Here is a 14,394-nt window from a genome sequence, read left to right as displayed (position 1 = left end):
TTCCTTGCATGTTACATGGGCTGGATTAGGACAGAGAAAAGACGCAAGTGAGGAAAATATGAATGTAGTTAAAGCTACTGGCATGTATCCCTAGTGGTCCCACAGCACTTGTTTTTGGAACTAGACAACCTGATGCTGGACTTTGTGTCCTACTGGCCTGGATCCCATCATTGCAACCAAGTGTGGGAAAGGCCATAGCAGCTACAAAAGTGGTTACTTATAAAAAGTGGTACTTATATGAGTATTAACTCATTCATTAGAACCAGTGTGTGACACCTTCTTGGTTCACATATTAATACTCTAACCACATAATGTCAATAAATCATAACTAGTAAAATAAGAGCACCTAACACTATCCATCCATCCATCCATCCATCATCCATACCCACTTATTCTTAACCAGGGTCACAGGGATCTGCTGGAGCCTATCCCAGCTCTCCTTGGGTAAAAGGCAGGCGTACACTCTGGACAGGTCACCCACCTAATGCTAACTGAACATAAAGAATACTTCTTTTAACCTGAAAATATTGATGGTAACTTTAATAGAACATATAACTTAAAACTAGTGATGGGTAACATTAAGCTCTCTACACTGACTGTATAAAGATAGCAGACATTATAGAAATGTGCTGAAAATCCAAAAACATATAATACTAAAGGCACAACAATCAAAGCAACTAGCTGAAAATTGTATATTTCGTCAACCGCCTTTTTTCACATATTCAGGTCTGGGGATCGGTAATGAAAAAGCATGCATATCCCAGTGCAGTCATGTGTCTGTGAAATAGACAAGCTAATCCAGGTTGAACTGCTTTTGGTCTATACTTGTGTTGAAAATCTTATTTTCTTTTGCATTGCAGAGAGCACTACAAAATGGATAGATTACCACACTCAGTATCACAAAGCTACTACAGTAGCTAGCTACAGTAGCTCTTGAATCACCAGTAAGACCTCAGTTAGGTTTAGACTGAATTCACATCAGTAGTTGCTTCATCTAAACCATCAACGTGTCTCTTAGACCCTATCCTGACTAGACTGCTTAAAGACACCCTGTCATTAATTAACTCATCTTTATTAGACTTGGTAAATCTCTAGTATCAGGCTATGTACCACAGGCCTTTAAGAGTGCAGTCAAACCCTTACTCAAAAAACCTAGTCTTGATCCAGTAGTCTTGGCTAATTATAGACCAATTTCCAACCTAGCATTTATTTCTAAAATCCTTGATAAAGCTGTTGCTAAGCAGCTATCAGACCACTTACACAGAAATGAACTATTTGAAGATTTTCAATCAGGATTTAGAGCACATCATAGTACAGAAACAGCACTATTAAAAGTCACCAACAATCTTCTCTTAGCCTCAGACAATGGACTTGTTTCTATACTTGTCCTCCTAGACCTTAGTGCTGCATTCGACACTATTGACCACAACATCTTATTACAGAGACTGGAGCATGTGACTGGTATCAGAGGAACAGCATTAAAATAGTTCCAATCTTATTTATTGGACAGATTCAATTCAGTCAGATTCAGTTTGTTCATGTCCATGATGAACCTTCCACACACGCAAAAGTTAGTTATGGAGTTCCACAAGGTTCTGTGTGTAGGACTGATTCTGTTCGCCCTGTACATGCTTCCTTTAGGCAATGTCATTAGGAATGACTCTATTAATTGCCACTGCTATGCAGATGACACTCAGCTGTATCTATCTATTAAACCTGATAACAAAAAAGTTAGCCAGACTTCAGGCGTGTCTAAAGGACATAAAGACCTGGATGACCAGTAACTTTCTACTTTTAAACTCAGAGAAAACAGAAGTTATTGTATTTGAGCTTTTCTAAAAATATAGCTACTTTAGATGGCATAGCCCTGGCCTCCAGCACTACTGTAACAAACCTTGGAGTTATATTTGACCAGGATATCTCCTTTAATTCACACATAAAACAAATCTCTAAAATTGCCTTCTTTCACTTGCGCAACATTGCCAAAATTAGAAACATACTGTCCCAAAATGATGCAGAAAAGCTAGTCCATGCATTTGTTACCCCAAGGCTAGATTACTGTAACTCATTACTATCTGGATGTCCTACTATCTCCATAAAAAGCTTCCAGTTAATCCAGAATGCTGCAGCCAGAATCAGTAGTCAGAGTCCTGACAGGAACTAGCAAGAGAGCTCATATTTCTCCTATATTAGCTTCTCTTCATTGGCTCCCTATAAAATCCAGAATAGAATTTAAAATCCTTCTCCTCACATACAAATACCTTCATACCTTAAAGACCTCATAGTACCGTATCATCCCAATAGAGCACTTCACTCTCAAAGTGCAGGTCTACTTGTAGTTCCCAGAGTTTCCAAAAGTAGAATGGGAGGCAGAGCCTTTAGCTATCAAGCTTTCCTGTGGAACCAGCTCCCAGTCTGGTTTCAGGAGGCAGACACTGTACTTTTAAGGCTAGACTTAAAACCCTTCTTTTTGACAAAGCGTATAGTTAGGGCTGGCTTCAGGTAACACTGAACCATCCTTCAGTTGTGCTGCTATAGGCCTAGACTGCCCGAGGATCCTCCATCGGTGCGCTGAGCTCCCCTACCCCTCCCCTCCCTTCTCTCCCTATCGCTCAGTTCTCTCTCCCTGTACCTTCAGCAGGTGTCCCTGGTCCTGGAGCTGTATATTGCTGATGTGCAGTTACTGGCCCAACCAACCTGCAGTGTCTGCTTGTTGTTTATTGTTGTTGTTCTTTTCTCTCTGCTCTATCCACTCACCCCAACCGGTCGAGGCAGATGGCCTCCCAAACTGAGCCCGGTTCTGCTGGAGGTTTCTTCTTCCGTTAAAGTGAGTTTTTCCTCTCCACTGTCGCCAAGTGCTTGCTCATAAGGGAATTGTTGGGTTTTTAGTTTTAGTTTTTGTAAAGTGCCTTGAGATGATTTGTATTGTGATTTGGCGCTATACAAATAAAATTGAATTGAATTGAATTGAATAACAAATCCCTTATGAGCAGCACTTGGCGACAGTGGAGAGGAAAAACTCCCTTTAACGGAAGAAAAAAAACCTCCAGCAGAACCGGGCTCAGTTTGGGCGGCCATCTGCCTCGACTGGTTGGGGTGAGTGGATAAAGCAGAGAGAAAAGAACAGCAACAATAAACAACAAATAGACACTGCAGGTTGGTGGGACCAGTAACTGCACATCAGCGATATACAGCTCCAGGACCAGGGACACCTGCAGAAGGTACAGAGAGAACAGAGAGAGAGGGAGAGAGCACAAACTAGGGGAGAGAGAGAGCACAAGGTTAGTAACATTCAGTGGTGGAATATACATGAGGTGGGAGGAGAGAAGAGAGGGGAGGGGAAGGGAAAGGGGGGGGGTTAGGGTAGGGGAGCTCAGTGCACCGATGGTCCTCGGGCAGTCTAGGCCTATAGCAGCATAACTAAGGGATGGTTCAGGATTGCCTGAAGCCAGCCCTAACTATATGCTATATGTTTTTTGTTTTTTGTAAAGTGCCTTGAGATGACTGGATTGTGATTTTATGCGCTATAGAAATAAAACTGAATTGAATTGAAAAGAAACCTGGGATTGTTCTTATTTTCCTCTATTAGTGATGTAGTTAGTATGTAGTTCTGGCTTTATAGAGAGCTTTTTTATATGTTAATAGATTGTTTTTCCAGGCTAGATAAAATTCCTCTAAATTTGTGGAACGCCACTTCCTTTCCAACCTTCGGTATGTGGCTTTAAAGTACGAATATGTAAATTATACCACGGAGCTATAGATAAACATCTGCTTTTCTTCTGAATGCTGCATGATCCATCATCTGAAATTCAAAAGTTATTAATGATTGACAAAAGAGGATTATGGGGAAAAACTAAATGTTAAATTTCAATGCCATAGGTCAGAACAAGATGAAGGGTGTGATTGAAACAGTGGGTGGGTTTATTCACATTTTGAGTGAAACCAATTGAATATAATATTGAAGTAAATGCAGTGCTGAGACTGTTATTTTGAACATCTACATGAATGTTAAAATCTCCCACTATAATGACTTTATCTGAACTAAGCACTAAATTGTTGTGGGAATTGTTGGGTTTTTAGTTTTAGTTTTTGTAAAGTGCCTTGAGATGATTTGTAATGTGATTTGGCGCTATACAAATAAAATTGAATTGAATTGAATTAAATCAGACAGGAAGTCTGGAAATTCAGTTAAAACCTCTGAGTAAGGGACAGGTGGACGGTACACAATGACAAGTAACTGGTTTTTGTGTTTTCCAGTTTGGATGTGAGAGACAAAGAGTGAGGCTCTCAAATGAGTTACAACTGTTCTGAGGATGAAAGTTTCATAATAAGTTTGAGTGGAAGATTGCAGCTACTCCTCCACCTCGACCTGTGCTTCGAGGAACATGACAATTTTTATGACTGGGGGGGGGTTGATTCATTTAGACTGACATATTCATCCTGCTGTAGCCAGGTTTCAGTAAGACAGAGTGAATCAATTTGGTGATCAGTTATCAAATCATTTACTAACAGAGATTCAGATGAAAAGAGACCTAATATTTAATAATCCACATCTGACAGTTCTGTTTTTCTGTTCAATAAGAGAAGTGGTCTTCATTTTTATTAGGTTTATGAATAGCTTCCTCTTGTGTTAACTTCTGATTTAGATGTTCGAGGGACAGTCTCTATGGGGTTTGGCGGAATGATGGCTGAGAGGCGTTTTAGACTGAGGTTCAGGACCCATTTAGAAGGCTTTTGTGGGCTAGATGCCTGTAACATCTTCCATCACACAGATCTACTCTTGCTTATTTCTTGCAGTGGCTGAGCCATGTCAGAATTTATTGTTATGAAGAGAATGTGTACAAAATATATTTATGTATTTTTCATTTTTTTCCATTGTGGTGTGTTATGACCCTAGGTCATAATGTGTGTGGTTGTGTCAGGCTGGGGGTTACCGGAGGGGTTACCGGAACCAACAATTCCCTCAACAATTTAGTGCTTAGTTCAGATAAAGTCATTATAGTGGGAGATTTTAACAGGGGATGGTACAGGCCCTCACAAACAAGCGCTGCACTGTCAAGACTCCATTCGATAAAGAGCAGATCACTGGCTCTTACAAAGAAACCCCCTTTTTGGTGCTTTACATCCTGCTGTAAATACTTTGAAACTACTCCCTTTTCAGGCAAGACCTGAAACCTATAAAACCTATAAAACCTTATGTCATTATGTCCTGTTTGTGCTTTGATTGCTAAACATGTAACATGTATGACCAGACCTACAGAGCATAGAAGGAATGAAGACATCCTTCCCGTGTGTGGCTGTCCTACAGTTGATCATCTCACATCAGCCGACTCCATGAGACGACCCAGAAGGAGACTAAGGGAAGGTGATGAACAGACTCCAGGCCTGTAGCCCAGGACTTCAGGGAATGCCTACATCCTAGAAACCCGCCAACAGACTGCAGTTGGACCAGCCCACAGTGGAACGGACTGAGCCTCAGTAAACCCGAGGACAAGCAATTAACCTGTGGCGGTAGAGCTTCCTCCTAAACTATGTTTAGACCTCAGACTCAAACACAGAACATAAATTAATTTCAAGATTTCTTTCCCACCACTGCAAACAACCTACTGTTAGACTGTTTTATTTGTTAATTCATCTAGTTTCTCTGATCAGTTCTCCCTCCATTTCCCCCTATGTAAATAGCATGTATATATTGTAAATAGCTGAATGAATCATCATTATTTCACACAGTAAATACGTCACAATCGGGAGAACTCTGTATTACTGTATTAATTGACTGGTTGATCTGCCGTTTAAAGGATCTGGTGCCCCAAATTATTATGGTTTATGATATTCAATATTCATAAACCAGACATGAACCTTCATGTTCAATACATGTATATATTTAAATTCACTACAGTCATAGAAGTTTCAGGCGTGGCCCTGCCTCGATGAGAGAGTGACAGTTTGCATTTGAATCGCCCGACGCGGTTGCGATAATCGAGAAATACGAACTGTAGTGAGGGTGCTTTAATTTTGAGAAAATGCTATAAAAAGGCTTTTATTCTGAAAGGACAAAGAGCTGCAGGAGACTCATGGTTACTCACAAAAGAATCTGGACTTTATTTTGAATATTCCTTACAATTTACAAAAATGTAATATCTTCCTATAAATAACTGTAGACTTTTATTGTGAAAGTCTGACCATGTGAGAAACCATGGCTGACATAGAAAATGGCCTCACTTGGTACCTGAAGCTGTATGTCAATAGGTAATGTCCATTTTAATATTGAGTTGCTGTTTCAGGGCTTTTCTATTGAGAAAATGCTATTTCGGGGCTTTTATTTTGAAAGGACAAGGTGCAGCAGGAGACTCATAGGACCTTTTTCTAGAATCTGGACTTTATTTTGAATATTCCTTTTACTTTACAGAAAATGTAATATCTTCCTATAAATGATTAGACTTTTATTGTGAAAGTCCGAACATGGCCTGCTGGGAGACGACACCATGGCTGACATGTAAAACAACCACAAAGTAAATAGCACTAAATAACTGAGAATGGTCCCCATGTGTAACAGCATTAGGCAGCCAGTCATTCTTAATTACCAACCACAGACAGCTGTTGTTCTGCTATTGCTTTGTGAGCTGTTGCTATGGTGACCTAAGCCCAGAGTGGGGGGGGGGGGGGGGGGGGTACTGAGAATGGTCACCATGTGCAACAGCAGTGGACATTATGCAGCCAGTCATTCTTAATTACCAACCACAGACAGCTGCTATGCTGCTATTGCTTTGTGAGCTGTTGCTATGGTGATCAAAGACCAGAGTGGGAAGGGGAGTGACACAGCACTTTACACACGCAGATTGGAGAAACTGAGAAAACTTCACCTCACAAAATGGTCCTCCAGTGTGACCAGACAGGCCACACTGCTGCCACTCAGACCCCAAGAGATGGTCTCTGCAATGGCTCGTTCCACCGACAGGCCACACTGCTGTCACTCAGACCCCAAGAGATGGTCTCTGCAATGGCTCGTGCCACCGACAGGCCACACAGGCCACGGAACAGCGCCCCTAGAGGCGGCTCCTGCAATGGCTCGTGCCACCGACAGGACAGGCCACACTTTTGGCTACAACCCCCTCTCCTTTTTTGGTAGCCCAACTTGTTAGCGCCGTTGCTAATATATCGGCGCTAAGTTAACTTTAGCCGTAGCAACTGAATTCGGAGCGAAGCAAAAACAATGTGACGCTAAAGATATCTTGGCAGAGTAGGACACCATAGGATCCATATGGTTTGTGATTCAGAGACATAGCTTACTGCTGTATGTCACGACGCTGTTGAAGTCAGTTAATATGTGTATATATATAAATATATATATATATATATATATATATATATATATATATATATAAGCGGTTTTCAGTTAGCGTTAGCATTAGCGACTCTAACTGAAAACCGTTAATGTACAGTGACGTCATGGAGCAGCGCAGCTCGCGGTGGCTGCACTCTTCTTGCTGTCTGTACCATATCTAACCGTGATTCCAGGCAGCCCCTGAACTTTAATACATAAATTAACACTTCATTGTAAATATATGTAATTGTATTTGTTACAAGTTTAGAAAGATTTTCATCACAGTAATCTTTTGCAACATGAATTGCATAGTGTGGAATGCAGACGCACCTATGGGGGCTTCATATAAGATAAAGGAAGTAACTGGCCTTAGTTTGCTCGAGCGACCCCCACTCAGAACACATAGAAGACAGTTGGCAATAACAACTCCATATAAGGTAATATCATAAATTCCTTTTGGTGGGGCGCTGCCCAACATTGTATGGTTTCCATCTATTGTTTAGATCTCTCTGCCTGCGTGTGTGAGTGGATCTCCGGAGACGTCTCTGTACTTTTACAATAAACCGGTGTGTCGATTCCTAGCTTACATTCCGTCTTCTTTTATCCCTACATTAATGAACCCGGGGAAAGTCATAAGGTAAGATTTTCCAACAATTGGCCTGCATACATTTCCTCAAATGAGTTATTTTTATTCATAATTCTCTGTCAAAAATATGATTGAAATGATCTGCAAGATTTTAGATTTCTGTAAATAAAGAAAAATCAATATTTTGTCTTTTATCTTTTATCTAATTTATATTTTTTTTTTCTGTTCCTCTCTTTCCTTCTGGCCTATTCCTACCTGTGTAACTGCAGATCACCAGTGCTGCTGGTGACTTGACAGTAAGTCCACACATATTAAAGAAAACTGAATTAATTGATTTGATACACTGAAGCAGTAGTCACACTAGTTATAATTATGTTTTTACAGTCTGTTCATATAAAAAAATCTATAGAAGACATCTGAAAAATACCTGTGGTTTGGACAGTTTTTGTAATTGTATTTATATTGAAGCTGCTGTCTCATATATGTTTTCATTTTGTCTTTCAGGTGTGCTGCTCAGTGTGTTTATCTCTCCTCTGCCTATCCCATTTTGGTGATTCAGTCTTTTCCCCCCTCTCCTGTCATTCTACAGCTCACCCCTTAATTCAGAGTTTCTATCTCTCCTGTCCCATCTTCTCATTTCTAAATTACCGATATTCTATCTTTCTGTCCCTGTCTATCCACTCTATCTAAGTTTTGGGTCAACCTATGGTTTGGTGCAAACAATTTACAGAGACAAATATTTTTCTGGCTACAACAGGTTTTTGGGACCTGATATCTCTGTTTTTCGTTCAGTGAGTTTCTCTGCTCACAAGCTCTCTCTCTACATCTCCTCTGTCTCACCGTTTGTTTGATCCTACCAATTAATCAGCAACAGATTTTCTAAATAAATCTAAAAAAAGTCCAAAGTCAAATTTTAAATTTGGAAAGAGTAACTGACTAAAGTTTTTAAGTAATTGTTTGGACTTTCAATTGAAACTCTAAAAAGACAAAGTGCATACTACAGAAATTGTTTTGTTGTAATTAGTTGACACAAATTGCACTTTCATAATTGACAATTGACTGCAAAAATTTGTCATTTGAAAACTGAATTGTATACATTTGTATACAAACAAATTTTGTCTTTTAATTTATTTGTACATAAAGACTATAAACACTAGAACTGATTATAATAATAAATTATAATTAATAGTTGCATTGAAAACTTTGTTGGTGTTGCAGAGGTTTGTATACAGAGGTCTCTTGGTGTGAAAATATTTGCACACTTTTCCACAGGTAATCTGTTTTGCTTCCTCAGCTACAAGTATAGAAATAATATAAGAATATACATTGCATTTATTAGCCTTGTTTTACATATACATTTGTCAATAATCGAATCTTTTGACATTGTTTAAATTAGTAAAAGTGTGTGGTTGTTGAATGTGATATAGTACAATAAAAACACAGCAGTGAACAGGAAGTCGATTTTTTTGGAGTGGTTGTTTTCTGTCTGCGGACCCAGTTTACCAGGTTTTGAGAGAAAACGAGCTGAAGTCCTGCCTTCCAGAAGAAACACTCATCTATCATCACACTGCCAAACCTGTGCTCCTGATTTTACATATTGACCTTTATAAGAGAAAATCAGTTTGTGTCTCCCACACCCTGTAAAGCATTGAATTGATTTATTAGCATTCAGTTAATCTCTGCTGATAAGTGAGAACAATACTGTATTATTGGCTGTTTATTGGGAGTGGATAATAATTCAGTATTCTGGTGTGTATTTATATATAAATCTGAAGTTAACAGCACTTGAAATAGCCTAAAATATTCATTTCATTTTTTCCAAACAACCTGACAAGGTTCAAAGCTAGATCAGTTTGAAATTGCAATATTCTCTTATTTTACCAGTCCAAAGTGCATTAGACTTGATATTTATCCCCTGGTCCATATTGAGAGGGATTTGAAATTTGTACATCATATAATTTAGTATTCTGTTGTAAATACTTTTGTGAATTTAAAAGTTTACAATTCATACATAGCATTGGAATTACCATAAACCAGTTTTACTTTAAGAATATTTTGACAGAAGTTTAAAAATTTTGCTTTAGTGTAGTTTATTTGAAGACTAATATTGTTACAGCAAATCTTTAAAAAAAAAAAAAAGAAAATTCAAAAAATATTTTCATTTGTACTTTTGGTTTATAGAATAACTGTGTATAGCATAACAGATGTGGTTTTGGAGTACAGTAATGCCTTGATCACATCCTGGATAAAGGTAACATGATGTAAACAGGCCAGGAAACGGTTCCCTGACAGTATCCATTTGACCACTGATGAGCTGCCTGACCAAGTTGCTGCACGCAGGTATAGGTATCATGTGGACAACGCACAACTTTTCCGCTATGGCACATTTGGTGACCCGTTACCTGGAGCTGTTGATAGCTTCCTCGATCTAGAGGCAGGTCTGAGCTGTTTGTTATCTGATGTGCAGTACGTGTTGTTGCTAATGACCAGGTTATGTATTGGAGTATTCAGAACCAGATCAGGCAGATATGGGTTCTTTGATCCACACTCCAGAAGAGCTGATGGTTTGCCCCTACCACCAAGTTCACACACTGCTGAAACTGCTGTAATGGTGACGTTCACACGTCTCAGTGACATGATTGACAGGCTCCAAAAGTGTCACAAGATGTTTGGCACACAGTCCTCCTGTAACTACGAGCTGAAGCCTGTGGTGTTTTACAGCCTGGACACAGTCAATGTGAATGACGCTATGCCAGACACAGAGAGTGGGTATGCAAACCCTGCTGTCCTATCAACCACTGCACTGGGTGAAAATGAATTAAGTGCATCCACTAACATCAATTCTGAATCATCTGTGAGACAACAAGAGGTTCATGTCATCCCTGATAACCAAACAGAACCTGAGCCATCAAACAGATTCAGTTTGACTTCACTCCCATCACATGATGCTTCTTCTTCATCTATGCCAATGACAATTACTGTTGACTGCAATCTCTTGGACATTTCCTGTAAACTGTCAAAACGTAGTAAACAGGAACGGAAAAAAATTAAGAGGAGACTGATGGTTTCACAAAAAGCCAGACAAAGAAATGAGAATCAAAAAAGGAAAGAGAGTGAAAAGTATGCTTCAAATGAAACATATAGAGCAAAGAAAAAATCTTACTCAAGTACAAAATATCAAAACAGTCCTGAATTTAGACAAAAGAAAAGAAATAATATAAAAACCATAATTTTATAGAGAGTGTAGATTGCAGACAGAGGCACAAACAGTATGTGAAAAACTGTTACAGAAACAATGCTGAATTTAAAAAACAGGAAAAAACAATACATAACCAAACGTTACAGAGATAATGCTGAGTTTAAGCAGAGGCAGCGATCTTACATCACTCAGCGTTACACATATAATCAAATGTTCAGAATTCGTCACAGAGAACTAATGAAACAACTAATGAGAAACAGGTATAAAAACAATCTTGTCTTTAGGATCTTGCGTAACATGAGATGTGCAATGAAAATAAAAAGGAAATACAGACGGATGAATAGGCAGTTACGCCAGATTGACAACCCTTTGATGCAACAGGCCATATCTGTTTTCAGATCAAATATAAAAGCTGGTCCAACCTATGTGTGCACTGTGTGTCATAAGGCATCATTCCCAAACCAGGTCCGACCCTGTATAAGGTCAAATTACATTAAAAATCAAGAAGTGGTTGCATCATGTCTGTCAGGAAAGTATGTTCACGTTTGTGATGATCACTGCAGAAATCAACAACAGTGCAAGGTTCCTGCTGAGAGAAAGAAAGAGTGGATCTGTCACACCTGCCATAATCACCTTAAACATGGAGCCATGCCCCCACTTGCTGTGACCAACAACCTGGAGCTTGTTGAAATTCCACCTGAACTGTCTGATAGTAGTAATAAGGTGGTTCATTTTGCTGATAAGATCGATAATTTGATATGAAGTTAATAATTAAGGGCCCCTCCCATAATAAAGGGTGTTTCCCCTAATAAATGTTGCCTCCCATAATAAAGGGTGTTACCCCTAATAAATGATGGCTCCCTTAATAAATAAAAGTTGCCTCCCATAATAATAATGGGTGTAGTTTAAAAAGGTTTTATTTTAAAATAAAAAAGATTAGGGAGGGCTGAAGGGTGTTTCCTATAACGCTGCAGCAGCAACAGTAATGGGGGTGTTTTTTAAAGATAAGAAGTTCGTTTTGGCTGTGCGTGTGTGTGACGTAAAGGCCGAAATGGGAGTGACCTTGCCGTTGGAATTATAAACCATTAAAATAATTTCTCCTACTAATTTACATTTAAAAAATATAAACCATTAAAATAATTTCTGCTACTCCTTTTTTAAAATCTCGTAGACGCCATTTTAGTCTCGTGTCATAGTGACGTCAGTAGGTACGAGTGTGCCTCGCTAGAGTTAGCAATGCATTAGCATCCAGACCGCAGCGTCATCCACACCGTTTGTGTTACACTGAATCGCGTAAAACAGCGGAGAATCATGTTCATCTTTCACAGAGGTAAGTCTTCTCTATATACCATTTTAGCATTATAGAGAGAGAGTGGTATCTTTTGTATTGAACGAAAATTAATGTTGGCATAATTGGAAAAAAGCGTAACATCTGACAGGTGGCGATCCAAGCAGCCTGCGCGAGAGCAAGTCATTGTCTAAACCTGGTGTGTAGTTTTCTTTTCTTTTCATTCATTACCAATGTTCTTAACATTAATACATGTAGTGATAATGAAAAAACGAAATACGTGTTTCGCCAGGTGATGAAAATGCAGTGACGGGTTTGGTAAATGAGCATGTGGTTGATGACGTTAATAAAGGTGAGAGATTATTTTTGTAAATGTTTCTTTTATGTAGTCGTGAGTCTAGAGTGTTGTAAAAACGGGCACGTTTTAAGGTGAATATAGACGTTGTATGTGATGTTATACGAGGCATTTAGGCCAGATTACAAGATAATTCTTTTAAAAATGGCGCCTAATGACGTGTTTATTTTTTACAGAAAATGTACCGACGAGTCAGCGGCCCAGGAAAAGTCTAAAAAAAAGACTCAGAGAGCTGCTAGCAGGTAGGTAAAATGCTAATATAGAACATTCGATGTTTAACAGATTTTTTAACGTTTGAGGGTTAATCTACAGAGGAGGGTGGAGTTCATACAAGACACGTCCCAGGTGCAACGGTCAGCTCACGACAGAGAGCGCTTGCACCGCCAGGTCAGCAGAGGGAGCTGCAGGTACCCAGGAATGTTGCAACATCCAGGGGTGTCCAGCAGAGGGCGCCACAGGTACCCAGGAACCGTGCAACATCCAGGGGTGTCCAGCAGAGGGAGCAATGTGCAAGGGAGCAATATTAAAGCAATATTAAAGTGGGGGTGTTTTAACCCCCATTGTGTGTGTGTTTGAAGATTTGCAGGGCTATAAAAGACTGAGATACTCTACAACACCCGGCGCAGATGAGCACAAACAGCCTGCTTCTGAGACCTTTCAAGCAACACAGCTCCTGGAGAATCTGAACGCTGCACAAGCTCACGAATTGCAGGACATCTATTCATCATCAGGGGCATCTCAAGGTGATGTGGATTTGACATCTTCAAATCAGTGACTGTGGGTCAGGACATAACTTTGTACATACAGCAGCAGCAGACACTCATGACTCAGCCGATGGTGGTGGTTGTGGTTTTGGTGCTGGTATAGAGTTATTTGATATTTTAGATGATTATTTGTCCTCCTTACGAAATACATCTACAACTAGTGGGGCTGCCAGCTCAGAATCATCTGCTTCTTCATCTGAGACAAACACTGCTGTTGTTTATACAGACATAGCAACACAGACTAGTGCCGGTGAACACTTTCTTTCTATCGCAGCCCGGCATAGACCTGCTGTCAGACACCAGGGATACTCTCAGAGAGAATGGTAAAAAGCTTGATTGTATACATAGAGAGATAGTGCAGACTCGCTCAGAGGGTGCACAGTTAAACTTATATTTTGTAAACAGTGCAGAACTAGACCTATCACACATGATCAATACACATAAAGTAATGACTACTTTTTTAGACAAAACACAATTTGTTTACTGTGTGCTGTCCTCTAACAGGTCATGAAGAGCTCAGGTGAGTTTTACATTGACTGCTGCATTGTGCCTAAGAACAAGGCCGATTGTTGCTGAGAGAAAAACCTCTGGACCCCATCTTTTTTATGGACCACAACAATGTCTGTTTTGGTACTCAAAAATATTAGACCTCATACTCTGATTTGGTTTAAGTAGAAGTTTTAAAAGTCAGATTAGATAGTTGTTTAACATATAACTGGTTTATTTAGTAATTGGAATGAAATTTGCTTTGGTAATTATATGTTTTTAGGGTATTGCATAATTTTATTGGTCATGATATTTTCTGGTAACTATGTTTTTATGGTTTTGTATTTAATATATTTTGGCCTGTGCATTTATCACGGTGGGTCTGGGTCAGG

The sequence above is a fragment of the Mastacembelus armatus genome, chromosome 10 (genome assembly GCF_900324485.2).
Source record: "Mastacembelus armatus chromosome 10, fMasArm1.2, whole genome shotgun sequence".
Classification (NCBI taxonomy): domain Eukaryota; kingdom Metazoa; phylum Chordata; class Actinopteri; order Synbranchiformes; family Mastacembelidae; genus Mastacembelus; species Mastacembelus armatus.
The sequence above is the reverse complement of the archived record's forward strand: the minus strand, read 5'-3'. Positions refer to the sequence as shown.